General features: G+C 40.6%; 2 protein-coding genes and 1 long non-coding RNA gene across 7 annotated transcripts in view; 1 reads left to right on the forward strand and 2 right to left on the reverse strand.

Annotated features, from left to right (window-relative positions):
• The window catches only part of REV3L (REV3 like, DNA directed polymerase zeta catalytic subunit), a 230,608-nt gene extending 219,944 nt beyond the window's left edge, over window positions 1–10,664 (reverse strand). Inside the window, exon 1 of the mRNA XM_079939298.1 lies at window positions 10,529–10,664. The gene's annotated coding sequence lies outside the window, so the exon portion shown is untranslated. The remainder of the gene's footprint in view (window positions 1–10,528) is intronic.
• The window catches only part of LOC307195302, a 54,982-nt gene that overhangs the window by 29,995 nt on the left and 11,444 nt on the right, over window positions 1–13,543 (forward strand). The gene's annotated exons all lie outside the window — the stretch shown is intronic.
• TRAF3IP2 (TRAF3 interacting protein 2) overlaps window positions 10,570–13,543 on the reverse strand; it is a 98,147-nt gene continuing 95,173 nt past the window's right edge. For all 3 annotated transcript variants that reach the window (XM_079939300.1, XM_079939299.1, XM_079939301.1), the window contains exon 11: window positions 10,570–10,708. The gene's annotated coding sequence lies outside the window, so the exon portion shown is untranslated. The remainder of the gene's footprint in view (window positions 10,709–13,543) is intronic.

Here is a 13,543-nt window from a genome sequence, read left to right on the forward strand (position 1 = left end):
ATCTACTGTGGGAACATTTCAATCATCATTTCTTCAAATATTTTTTCTTGCCACACTCTTTCTTCTACTTCTGAATTACACTCCTTGATGTTGTTCCACACTTCACTAGGGCTCTGTCTTTCTTTTATTTCTCCCCAGTGCTTCAGGTTGTATAATTCCCATTGTCCATTTTTCAGGTTCACTGAGCTTCCACAGTGTATAATCTGCTGCTGTAATGCCCTTCCAAAGAAATTTAAAATTTTTTATTTCAAAGAATGTATTTTCAGCTCTAGAAGTTATATATGATTTTTAAAACTTCTTAATGTCTCTACTTGTTTCCAAATTATTTCATGTTTTCTATTATATCCTTGAACATATTTATAAGAGATATTTTAAAGTCCTTTTCTATTAATTGTAATAGACTGAGTTTATCCTAGTTATGAGTTACATTTCCTTGCTTCTTTATGCATCTATTAATTTTTTTTGCTGCTGGATCTTGTACTCACCATACTGTTGAGCTTCTAGACTTTCTAGTCTTCCTTTTGAGAGTATTTTGTTCCAGCAGGCAGTTAATTTACTTCCAGATCAGCTTGGTCCTTTCAAGTCTTGTTTTAAAGCTTTGTTAAGATGGTGTTTTTTTGTTTTTTTTTTTGCGGTACTCGGGCCTCTCACTGTTGTGGCCTCTCCCGTTGCAGAGCACAGGCTCCGGACGCGCAGGCTCAGCGGCCATGGCTCACGGGCCCAGCCGCTCCGCGGCATGTGGGATCTTCCCGGACTGGGGCACGAACCCGTGTCCCCTGCATCGGCAGGCAGACTCTCAACAACTGCGCCACCAGGGAATCCCTGTTAAGATGGTTTTAAAGCAGAAGGAGTCAAAGTTTTTCTTTAAAGGGCCAGGTAGTAAGTATTCTAGGCTTTACAGGCTATAGTCTCTTTTGCATCTTCTTTTTTTTTTTTTTTTAAACAACACTTTAAATTGTAAAAAACATTATTTTCTCAAAAGGCATTCGAAACCAGTTGGATTTGTTCTGTAGGCTGGATTTGCCAACGCCTGTTTTAAAGAACTCTTTAGGGCTACTTTAGCTATACGTTTAGAGTATTGCCTTTCTGAAGTCTCTATTAAATGCTGTCAGTCAGGGACTATTCAGTGTCTGAGATTTTATCCTACTTGCAAGCCTACAACAGCAGCCTAGATGCCGGCAGAAAACAGGAGACTCCTAGGTCAGAGACAAAGGACTTTATTACAGCACAACAGGCATCCTGAGCTTCATATTCTCCTTGGTTTCCCTTGGTCCCTGTACATCATGGGGGCATTGCAGAGTGGATCCAAGTGGATGTTACACACACAGTGGATCTGTATCACGGCTGAGGAACCCTGAGCTTAGGAAACCTCTCATTTTATAAGATAGCTGCTAGCAAACCTGTCCAAACTTTGCCCTGGAAGGAGCCATTCTCTTTATTACCCTGGTCAGGAAACAAATTTGCCCTTTGTCCTGGAGGGTGACACTATAGCATCGAAAGGCTATTGGATATACAAATATCCTTGGAAAGGTAATCTGGGACAAAATTGTCACAAGACATGGAAAAATGCCATGGAAGATTGTCTCTTAGCACCCACATGTTCAAGAGGTCTCTCCACCGGTTGGAACTCAAATGCTTCCCATCTCTGTTAAAGTGTTGCTTAAGTCTCAGATCCCCGGTAGTTCTTTCTCTGAGAGTTGTTCTTCTCCCAGTAGTTTTGCCTGGCCTTATGGGGTCCTATCTTATGCATGTGCATCTTAATATTCAAACAAACACTCAAGATGACCCTTACGCAGATTTCTGGAACTCTGTCTCTGCACATCTTTCTCCTCTCTGCTACTCTGTTCTTCAAACTGCAGTTACTTCCTGAGCTCCAATCTCTTAAACTCAGCAAAACCACCATCCTCTGCTTAAGTTTTCCTTCTTTGTGAATTCACAGAGAGCCTCCAGGCAGAAAGCTGGGGCATTTGTGGAACTCAACTCATTTGTTTTCTTTTCCCAGGCAACAAAGCCCCATACAGCTTGTTGTTCAACTTCTGAAAATGGTTGTTTTATATATTGTTTTATTTTTATAACTTTTTATAGCAGGAGATCTAGTCTGGTACTGCTTACTCTATCATTGCACAACTGTCTTTTTAGCATTAACTTCTTTGTGTTTTGGAATTTTGATTTGCACAATCACTGAGTGGGAGTTACTTCTGTTATTCTTTCTTACCCCATCTCCAATTTAATGAATATTTTCATCTGCCCTTGTCCCCATTCCAGACTCCAGTCCATAAACAAGATCTTAAAATGGCTTTAGAGGACTCCAGCTCCGTATCGATATTAGGAATACGTCTAATCTATTAACTGAGCCAGGTGGTATCTCAGTTCACTTGCTGTAATGATGTTTTTTTGTCCTTTTCCTTTCCTGGGTCCACTGCTTCTGATAAACCCACAGGTCCAGGAAGTATATTGGCAGTAGTTTTGTCCAGCTTCCTTTTGTGAGGCTGGGAAAAGTCAGGTGACCAATCATCACTGGTTACCCGGAACTATGGGATTTCCGGAAACTCAGGAGTTTCACTGGTAAAGCAGAGAGTGTCCTAGGGAAACCAGGATGGTAGGTCTGCACCAGTTCCTGGCTTTCAGAACAATGCTGGCTTTGGTCTCCATCTTGACTAGAGCATTTTAGCCTTGGTATTCCACCAGAACTAAATTTCCAGTTGCCACTAGTTGTTTCAAGACCCAGGCCCTGATAGGCTGAAGCTTTAGTCCAGCTCACTGCTTTGCATTTCTGTTGTGTTTCTAGTGCACAAAGATGTTTATCTTGTTTTTCTGAGCCCAGCAATGACCTTTTGGTTTTCTCTTTTTCTACTTTATCTGCCTTACCATGTGTTTAGAGCATACAGGATGAATTGAAGCATGAATTTACTGTGCCACTTGACTGGAAATTCTACCGATCCTTTTTCAATTTGATATTGACTTAGTTTAGGAAATAATGCAATTTAATTGCCTGCTTTGTTTAGAAACCCTCCAAGCCCTTCCAGTCATTTTGAGGGACTTCAAATTACAGAAATTCAGGTGAATAGTCTCTGTCCATGCAGTGGCTGAATTCTGTTTGAGGGTATTGTAACTCAGTACTTGAGTTAGCATAGAACAAAGGAGAAATAGCATCCTAACTGTCCTCCATTCCACAACTTTCATCAACTTGGTTGAGGAAAATGGCATCAAATACTGCTTTACCATCATCTCCACTTCCACTTACAGCTACTCTCCTTTTCTTATTCATCCCTTCCTGAAGACGCAGAAGGAAGAAAGTCAAAGGGAGGCTTGGGCCAGTGGTTTCTAACCTCTTTCTTATGCAACCCTCAAACTGTTTTTGGAGAATATATGGATTTTCAGACCCTTTGACATAACTATGGAGCCCTCCCACATAGTTACTACCCTTGAAATTGGGCAAAAGGAGCAGGATAAGCCTTTCTGCTTCCTTGTTTGCCTCAAATTATGCTGTCTGTATTCTTTTAGATGTGAAGATTTTTAAAAAGTTTTCAGCCTTTTGCTGTTGCATTCTGTTGACAGTAACAATCCAGTTATTTGTCTTGCAGACTTGCACTGTGATCTACAGTAAGCATTCAAACTATTTCTACCGGATTAAAGAGTTTTTGAACATCGGGGTTTTCACATTTCAAACCCAAGTACCTAATATCATGTAAACCAAGCTTCTATCATAATACAAAACTAGTGAAGTAGCAAAAATACTTTCTAGAGCAAAGTAGTTCACATAACCATCTTAGCTCTACTTAGAAAAATAGTCCCATCACCCAGCTTTGGACTTCTGTTTTTAAAGTGGTGGAAATGTGTACGTGGCTATTCACACTGAGACATTTAAAAGTTGGTATCTTTAAGGGCTAGTCTATTTTTAACAAAAATAAAATAAATATGTGAGTTAACTGCTCACGTGATGGAATTAAATATTTTCTGGGAAGTAATTTAGTAAAAACCAAATGATTCAAGAAATGATTACTTACTGTTTTGTTAAAGAAACTAGTTGGAAAATGCCTTGTTGGGTATCTTAAAATAACTCCATAGGTAGCTGGTCTGTGACTCCTGACCCGCGTTGGGGGCGTGTACGGAAAAGTTACAAAATGAAATAGAGAGCCATTAGCAATTGAGAACACACTTATTTAACTGGGAGTAAATATTGCCAGACCAAGTTTTGTGCTAAAATTAGACGTTGGGGTTGGTCCAATAGCAGCACAAGTTATAATCCTTTAGAAATCGTAGTCTGTTGGTTCAAATCAGGACACCACAACATGAGAATATAAATCACTTACGTCTCCATTGCAGGACAGTAGAGTTACCAAAGCTAGAATTACTTCTACCTAAAGGTTGGATTTTATTTTATTTTTTCTTTTTTTGCTTTTCTTTCATATGTGAAAAGCCCCTTTGAAAATGATATTTAATTTCCTAGTGCTCTGGCCCCATGCATCAAATACATATATATATATATATATATATATATATATATATATATATATATGCATTTAGGTAGGTACTGGGAACGGCATACTAGAACCTAGGAAAATTAATGGGAAAGGTAATGTGGTATAGTGCAAAGAGAGTCTACCTTGGAGTCACACGCACCTGCCTGTGAATCCCAGCTCCACCACACTCTCTAAAACCTTGGAGAAATCACTTCATTTCTATGGACCTCGGCTTTCTTACCTTGTTTTTTATTTATCTTTTATTTTTTATTTTTTACCTGTTTTTTTAAAAAAGCAGAAAATGTCAGGCGCTGAGAAAATGCTTTCCCCTTTCCCCTCTGCACCACCATCAGAAGACATTTAGATAGACAGAATTTCATTAACTTAATATTTATTGTGTGCCAGGCATTGTGCTACGTATTATCTCATTTAGTCTTGACATACCCATGAAGTAGTGGGGCTTAAACAGTCCTTATATATGTCTTTAGGCTTTGCTTGCCTGAAGGTACATGGCTAGAAAGTGACAGAACCAAGACTAGAGCTCAGTGCTCTTAACCACTATGATTTCAGACTCACAAAAGATCAAAACTTAAAGATAACCTACCAATTAAATGCTGCGAGAAATGTAATGACAAACCATTAGTTTCTCACCAGATTTAATTTTTTTTTTTTTTTTTTTTTACCAAATTTAATTTTGATACATGTATTAGTTAGGGCTGCCATACAAAATACCACAGACTGCGTGGCTTAAACAACAGACTTTTTTCTCACAATTCTGGAGGCTAGAAGTCAAAGGTCAAGGTGTGGTAGGTTTGGTTTCTTCTCAGGCCTCCCTCCTTGGGTTGCAGATGGCTGCCTTCTCTGTGTCCTCACATGATCATCCCTCTATTTGTCTGTGTCCTAATCTCCTCTTCTTATGAGGACACTAGTCATTTTGGATTAATGACCCCATTTTAACTTAATTACTGCTTTAAAGGCCCTGCCTCTAATAGAGACAGTCACATTCAGAGGTCTTTGGGGTTAGGGCTTCAATATATGAATTTGAAGGGACACAATTCAGCCCATAACAATGCATATATAGCATAAACCATGTGATACCAAATAAAGAAAACAACTAACCCCCCCAGAGTGTTCTCTATGTGTCAAACACTGTTCAAAACACTTTACACGTATTTATTTAATCCATATGAGCTAGGTACTATTCTTAGCCCCATTTGTTACTGAGAGGTTAAGTAGTTTATCAAGTCACATAGCTAGTAAGTAATAGGATAGGATTTGAATCCACACAGTCTGACGCTAGAGTCTGTATTCATCCAATACATTATACTGCCCCTCTCAACAAGAAGCATCCCATTTGGGCCAAAGAACCAGAAAACACAGTAATATCTATTTGAAGTAAAATTATGATTAAACTTCAGAACTCTGTATATGTTTAACTAGCAATTACTATGCTGTCCTACATGAAAAATAATGAAGCAGCTTTCGTTTATTCCTTGGTTATGGCTGAAGTAATAAATCAGAGTCACTTAGAAAATGGCAAAGAAAAATTCTAAGTAAATTTCTAGCATTCTACTCTATGTAATGAAGAATTAATACAAAGCATTTCTCTTCTAAATCTTCAAAGGCAAATAGTACCCACAATGAAGCATTAATATGTGAAGACCCAGGACACATATGCCTCACTTCTGATTTTTCTCGTTAAGTGGGCATCATTCCTGCTTCACCCCATTTACTGAAACAAGAAAAGGAGCTGAGTTTCATGTCTGGAGATGGTGGTCTCGGGGATAGCAATACGCTCCTTCCAGCTACTGAAGTCTGCAGGTCTACAGAAGCAAGAACTTGGAGCCAGATGTGACTAGAAAGAGAAATTGTAAACTACCCCCACCCCCTTCCAGAATCCCCCAAACAGTTAGGGAGGAATGTAGGGTTCCCACTGCACAAAGGAACAGGACTTGAGCTAATTTAGTTGAGTCTCAAAGGACGGCATTCATCAGCTCACATCTGGTTTAAATCCAAAGTGAACACAAGAATAGATTTGGGGTTAGGAATAAAATCACTGCTGTGGTACTCTTTGCCAGTCATTTTAGTTTGTCAACAGAGCCTCTGCCTTCAAGGTGCTTACAATTTGATGACGGTGGGTATTTACAAAGATGTGATAACGAGAGTTTACAGAGCACTCACAGTCAAGTTCTACTTTGAACATAATCAATATGAAAATGAAGAGTGGAGATACTTGTTACTGCTGTTCAGGATTTTAGAGGCCACTGCTGACTGGAGTTAAAGGCAAGCTGACTGGAGTTAAAGGCACACTCACTGGAGAAAACTTGGGTGTTGAGATGGGCCTTGAAAAATGGTGTAGGATTTGCTTGGGTGAGGGGAAGTGAAGGCATGTTAGAGGATGCAGTAGCAGCTGGGGCACAAAGGCAGGAGTGAGAGAGCCATGTGGGAACAACAAAGAGACCTCGTCTCTGGAACGGACAGATTTGGGGGAGTCATGTGAGGTACTTTAGGATTAGACAGAGTGGGGTCAGATGATGAATATGGCTCAAGCTGGAGGTCAGAATAATTCTGTTAGTTGAATTGCTCATTGCAATCATCTCAATTCTCTAAACATGTTGGTAAGAACATGTCTCAATAGAACTAAGTGCTTTGCCACTACTATATATAAAAGGATAACTAGTAAGAACCTACTGTACAGCACAGGGAACTCTAGTCAGTACTCTATAATGACCTATATGGAAAAGGACCTAAAAAGGAGTGGACATATGTATACGTATAATTGATTCACTTTGCTGTACCACAGAAACTAACAACATTGTAAATCAACTATACTCCAATAAATAAAAAAAGAACTAAGTGCTTTGCATTCAGTGGCATGTTTGTTATCCTTAAGGCTGCTCAGACTACAACATACACTGTGCCGCTGGCCCATCAGATTTGTGTCGTGCCTAATTGAGCTGGGGGATCATGCACCTGTTAGCCGTAGGCCTCCATAGACTCAGGCCTGGCGGGAGGCCTTGGAGCAAACTCACGTGGTTTCTAAGTGCCCTGCTGGAGTTGGGAGGAGGGTGCCACTGCCCCGCAAAGGCATATAGCCTCAGAAATGACTTCAACTTTTTTGAATCAATGAAATACACATTCTCTGTCTGCATTTTATAACCCTTCAGAAGGGAGAGCTCTAGGGAGCTCTGGGACGCGCCACCCGCTCACCGCCGCGCCGTGCTGTCTTGTAGTAGAAAGTTTTAGAGTCTCACAGACCTTTGACTTCTGACCCTCCTGTGTGACATTACACAAGTTTACTAAAGTTTTTGAGCCTGTTATATTTTTTAAGTCTGTAAAACAGACCAGTAACTATGCAGTTACAGTTCACTCTCTTCCTCCTCTTTTGTGACTTCTCTCAGTTGCTGACATTTTTGAAGAACATCTTTTTCTAATCATAAATGCTCTCTGCTATCAAGGAGGCGAAAACCTTACCATTTAGGAGGCCTATGGCTCCTGAAGGAAATATGGGGGTGGGTAGAGTTGGCCTGCCCCTCCCCCCTCCCCAATCATGTATTTATCTCCTCAGGCTAGGATTTCACGTCAACCAGAGCCACTCCTCAGGATAGCACAGAGCTCAATAGGGTCCAGAGTTCTTGGAAATCATGTCAGAGTAGAGGGATCAACTACCCTTATTCATATTGCGTTTAAAAGAAGAAAGAATGGCTTAAAGCCAGTATGTGGCCTAAAGCATATAAAAATTAAGGTTACATGTGACAAAGCATTTTACGAGTTCAGAAACAGTTGGGCAAGGCCATAAACTATCATATTACTAAATTGCTACCATTTCTAATGTTCAAGGCTCCAACTACAAGTTTGTCCTTAGAAATTGCAGTGTGCTCTCAGTAACTTGGCGCAACCCAGTTGCGCTTCCAGCTAAGAAGCACATAGGGTTTGCTGGTTCGTATTTTGCCTATATTTGAATCCTAAAAATAACCACCTCATGAGAACAAGATGAGCTTTGTGAAGACTGTATTCCAGTTGGTTAGAAATGGAAGATACATTTTTCCCATGGCCTCTTGCCTTTCATTTCTAAACACATTTGTCTCTACTCTGAAGCAGAGGAGACTATTAGAGCAGCTGCAGTGAGCAGCTGTAGAATCTTCTGTCATCTGCTCTCTAGCTTTGCAGACTTTGTCCCATCCTCTGCTCCCAGTTGTCCTTTTCTTTCTCTTTAAAATCACCTGCCCTCCTCAGGTCCTGGCTCTGTCCCTGCAGTGATTTTAGGGGATTTTGCCTGGTGTCCCCCCCCAACTTTTACCATTCTTTACAGTAAACAAACAAACAAAAAATCAATAGGGAAAACATTTTTATCTTATGAGCAACAGCTGGAAGGGGGAAAAAGTCTATCAGCCAATACAGAGCTGCTTGCTGCTGCCCCTGCAAGTTCTGTTTGCCATTTTTGGTGGTGCTCTTTTCCATGTGCTGCCATTTCAGTACAACAGAATGCTCTACTTTTACATCTGCATGCAGAGGCCAGATGATTACGACTCTTTGAGGGGAAGCCCGCCACAGATTACCTTGAGAGAAATGATTTATTCATCCTGCGCACAGTCAACAGCTCTCCCAGAGGCCCTAACCCACAACTTCGCACCGAGTGCTTAGGGACTGTCTGAGCCGCTCCCAGCATCGCTCTCAGTGCACAATAAGCTGTTACGAACCAGCAGCTGTGGAACGCTTCTTTTTCCTAATGTGTAGTTGAGCATAAACCTCTCTCTAAGGCAGCTTATGGGAGCTAGTGCAGGACAAGTTCCTTTGCAGAGTATGTTAAAGTAATTTATGTTCCATGGCTTTTAGGGAAGAGCCAGCTCATTTTGACAGGTCCTTTTAATGTTGTTTGATTTTGAACACTTAGAAAATAAGCTTGCATTCTTTTTCTCCTTTTGAAAAGCTATTATGTGGTTTTGAAACATACATATTTTAGATCCCACATAATATATTATCCAAATACTAATTTAAAACAAAGTATTATTTAATATATCTGATTTATAACACATTACATGCACCAAGCATAGAAATCAGGTAAAAACATATTATAAGTCTTATTCTACTATGTTGGCAACAGAGAATTCTGCCTTAAAAAACAATATAAATCATCTTTTGCCACTGCTCTCTGAAAATAATTTGTGGTTAACAAAATCAAAATTGCACCTGCAAGAACTGCCAGTAATATCTTCAATTTTCACTGACAGCACTCTCCCTTCTCTCCCCCCGCATCTTTAGACTCAGGGAACAGCAGCACAGTGTCCACAATAAAAACAAACGTGAAAGAAAGGAAAGGAAGAGTTTGTAAAATTTCTTTGGGTGTGAAAGAGGATGGATCCTAGCATGAACAGCATACAAGTACACAGACAAAGCATACCTAAAATAAGGCAGTACACACACACCAGACTACATGTGTATATGTGTGCACGTGTGCGTGTGCCACTGCCCATTTTCTCACAGAAGTATAGTAGCTTCACTACCTAGAGGTAAATATCGATATATCAATGCTATATGTGAAAAAGAAAACCCAACACTAAATTGCCTTTTTAAATATTACAAAAAAACAATAAGAGTATCTTTGCTTAGAAATGTAAAAATAATGTGCTTGCAAATGCTAATTAATTAGAACTGAGAGTAAATACTTTGTGAAGAGTAGATAAGAAACTAGAACAGTTAGACCTCAGTTGGCCTGGGCCAAGTGTGAAAATATAGAATCACAGAAGCTTGGAGCCAGAAGGATTTGATTAGACTTCTATAAATCACATCTTAGAGGCATGAATCCCCTTGGTAACATCCCAGTCAAGTGGTCATTCTGCCCTGGTTTTAAATACTTCTGCTGTAAAGATACTCATTACTTCCAATGCAACCAGCCTCAAGTTCTTATTTAGGGAAGATAAACTTATCTGTACGTATATACATCCATTTGGTTCTTCTTCCCCTTCAACCCACAAAGACTAGATCTAACCCCTCCTTCAACCCTTCAAATATTTGAAGACAACCATGATGCCTTATAACTGTCCTGTAACTGAGCTGTCACTAACCTGGATTGTCTCCTAAACCGGTCAGCCAGGCTCTTTATCCATCCACACCACTCAGCAGCTGAAAGATCTTCATTCCTGGAGTAGACTGGTTGTGGTGCTTCTCAGGTGATGGGCCTGTGATGTGACTGTACTGTGTTGATGAGTTACTGCTGAAGACACTGGAGCCAGAGAGGGGAGATCCTAAATGGAGAGAGACCAGGGAAGAGCTTGAGTCTTAATTAAGGTGATGGCAACAAAGGCAGGCACTGTGATGTTTCACCTGTGCCGAAAAAACAAAAACAAAAACTATTACTTCATGTCATTGACATTCAACCAAGCCTGTAACTTTGGAGTTAGCACCTTGAGCTCTAGTTGTACCACCAGTTCTGTCATTGGCCAGTTGCATGCCCTGGGGAAATATTCCCCACCTTTCCAGAGTTGCCTCTGTGATATTCAAAGGTATATGCTGCTTTTCTGCCTAGAAATGTGGCCCCTCTCCCGGTCGGTCTCAGCTTAGATGTCATCTCCAGGAACCCTTCCCTGACTCCCACCCCTACCTCACCTTGAGACTGGCCTCTGTCTTCCATTGCACCCTATGTTCACCTCTATTGTAGCCTCACTCCATTGTGTTTTAATCACCTGTTCACTTGTCTGTGTCCACTGTACTGGAAGTTCTTTAAGGCTAAGAACTCAGTTTTGGTCTCCAGCACTTAGCTCAGTGCCTGGTGTATACCAGAACTCAGAAAATATTTGTTGAAAAAAGACGAAAGGAAAGAAAAGACTAAGAGGGAGAAGATAAGATGAGGAAGTTGGGGCATATTATGTATCTAGCTTCTTACAGCTAAAACTCTGCAATTCCTTGTTCTTAAGTTCCATCTTTAATGTCAACCACAGACTTTTAGAAATCCAGATTTTTCTCTAGTAAGAAGATAAGTTTCAAGTGGTTACACCAATTAGAAAAGCTATAAATATTTATACATGTAATACAATTTTAGGACTGAGATTTAGACTTCATTTAACAAGCTCGAAGTTTTATTTTATATATAAGGAAACTGAGGCAAAATGAGATTAAGTTATTTGCCCAAACCCCCCTGGTTAGCGGGAAAACCAGGTTTCAGACACTGATCTCTTTGTCCCTGTTGGGCTGTACCCCCCAGCCCTTCAAGCTCTGCAGTTGCCCAGCCTCAGAGACTGAAGAGCCCAGAGATAGCAACAGAACCATCAATGGTTTATTGGATAGGGGGAGCTTACACAAAGGATCCTGGAGGGAAACCCCACTATGTGTGGCAGACAACAGGCAGGACGTGACAGCAGCCTTCACTACTGGGGCGGCGGAGAAGGAGGCTACCATTTACAGGGGGGAAGCCAGGTCAGGTGGGCTCATCAGTTACCAGGGACTAATTAAGCCCTATAATTAAGAGGATTGGATAGTCATGTGAGTGAAGCAGGCACGGGTCAAGCAGGGGATGTATAGAGAGCAAGGAAACAGCCATCTTGAATGGCCTAACCATACAGCCCCCAAACCAGGATAGCAGGCCTCTAGTCTTCCTTTTTGAAAGAGCTGCTACAAACACGGCTACAAATGAAAGTGACAGATGTTTCTCCTTTTATGTGATGGTTATATCAATCCACAAGTTACTGGCTGTAAATTAAACTTTGATAAACACCCTTCTCTGCTCCTAGAGAAACTAATGAAAATTACTTCTCTTTTCTCCCAGAAACGTGGGAGGGTGGTACCGTGCTTCACCAGGTGGCTTCCATAAGTTGTTTGCTAAAGAGTTGCAGTCACATGAATTGCTTTCAGCCAGATTCGCTATCAACGCTCAGTGTTCTGGTATTAAGCCATAGGGTGGTGCTGCCATGAGACCAGCTTCTTGGCGAGTAGCCCTGAGGTGCAGCTGTAAGGTGACCCTGTGCAGGGTTGAGGCCAGAGCCCAGTGCTCAGTGCCAGAAACCTGAGCCAAACACTAGAACTAAGTCCCAGGGCACTGAATTGGTCTAAAGTAAAATTTTAGATGAAAAGATTTTTTTGTTTACTCTGAAGAACCACTTCATTTTTTTAAGCTCATAGGAAAGTTAGATGTTTTGCCATTATACTTGAAATATTTTCCAGAGGCCAAACGTTTAAAAAAGAAGACGAGGAAGAAGAAGAGGAGGAGGAGAATAAGAGGCTTTAGATTATTTAAGAAGTCATGAAAATATTTCCTGAAAGCAACATCTTTCATAAGATATGCTAACTGGAGAACCTTTATTTCTCTGTCTTGGAATATGCTGTGAAAGTTGTAAGGTGGTATTGGGGTGGAAGTGGTAGAGTCCTGGTCAAGGTGATGGTAATGACTGAACCAAACTCTGAACCCACACAGATTTGAATTCAGCACACAGCCCCACCACTTCCTAGCAGCTGACCTTGGGTAGTATGCCTAAGCATGGAGACTATGTTATATATTGGGGTTTTCAACCTGGCTGTGGTAGAATCACCTGGATGCTTTCAAAAAGCATCCTTGCCTGGGCCCCAGCCCAGACCAATTAAGTCAGACTCTCCGGGGTGAGACCCAGACAAGGATAGTTTTAGAATGCTCTCTGGTGATTCTAATGTTGCAGACCAATGGCCTCGTGATCGTAACTTTGGTGCTTGGAGTCAAATTGCTTGGGCTCACATGACAGATATGCCTTTTCATGATATTTGACCTTGGCCAATTAACCTGTGTGACCCTCAATGTTCTCATCTGTAAAAATGGGTTAATAGGAGTTTAGAGTTGTTAGAGGATTAAGCTAAGTAACTCATGTAAAAGCACAGTGTTGTGCTTGTGTAAAAGCATGTGTTGTAAGCACAGTGCTTACAACATAGTAAGTATTCAATCATAGCTTTTATTGTAATATTTATTAGCCATAATTTCTTTAATTCACATTGGGTGTAAAGCCCAGTTGGATCCTGTTCACAGTCCTGCAGAGAACACTGAAAAAAGAAAGATAGCTTACTAATGAACATGAAAATAAGTGGAAAATTTTTATAGGGATAAATATTTGTGTGCAACC

This window comes from Stenella coeruleoalba (assembly GCF_951394435.1).
Source record: "Stenella coeruleoalba genome assembly, chromosome: 12".
In the NCBI taxonomy this organism is placed as follows: Eukaryota; Metazoa; Chordata; class Mammalia; order Artiodactyla; family Delphinidae; genus Stenella; species Stenella coeruleoalba.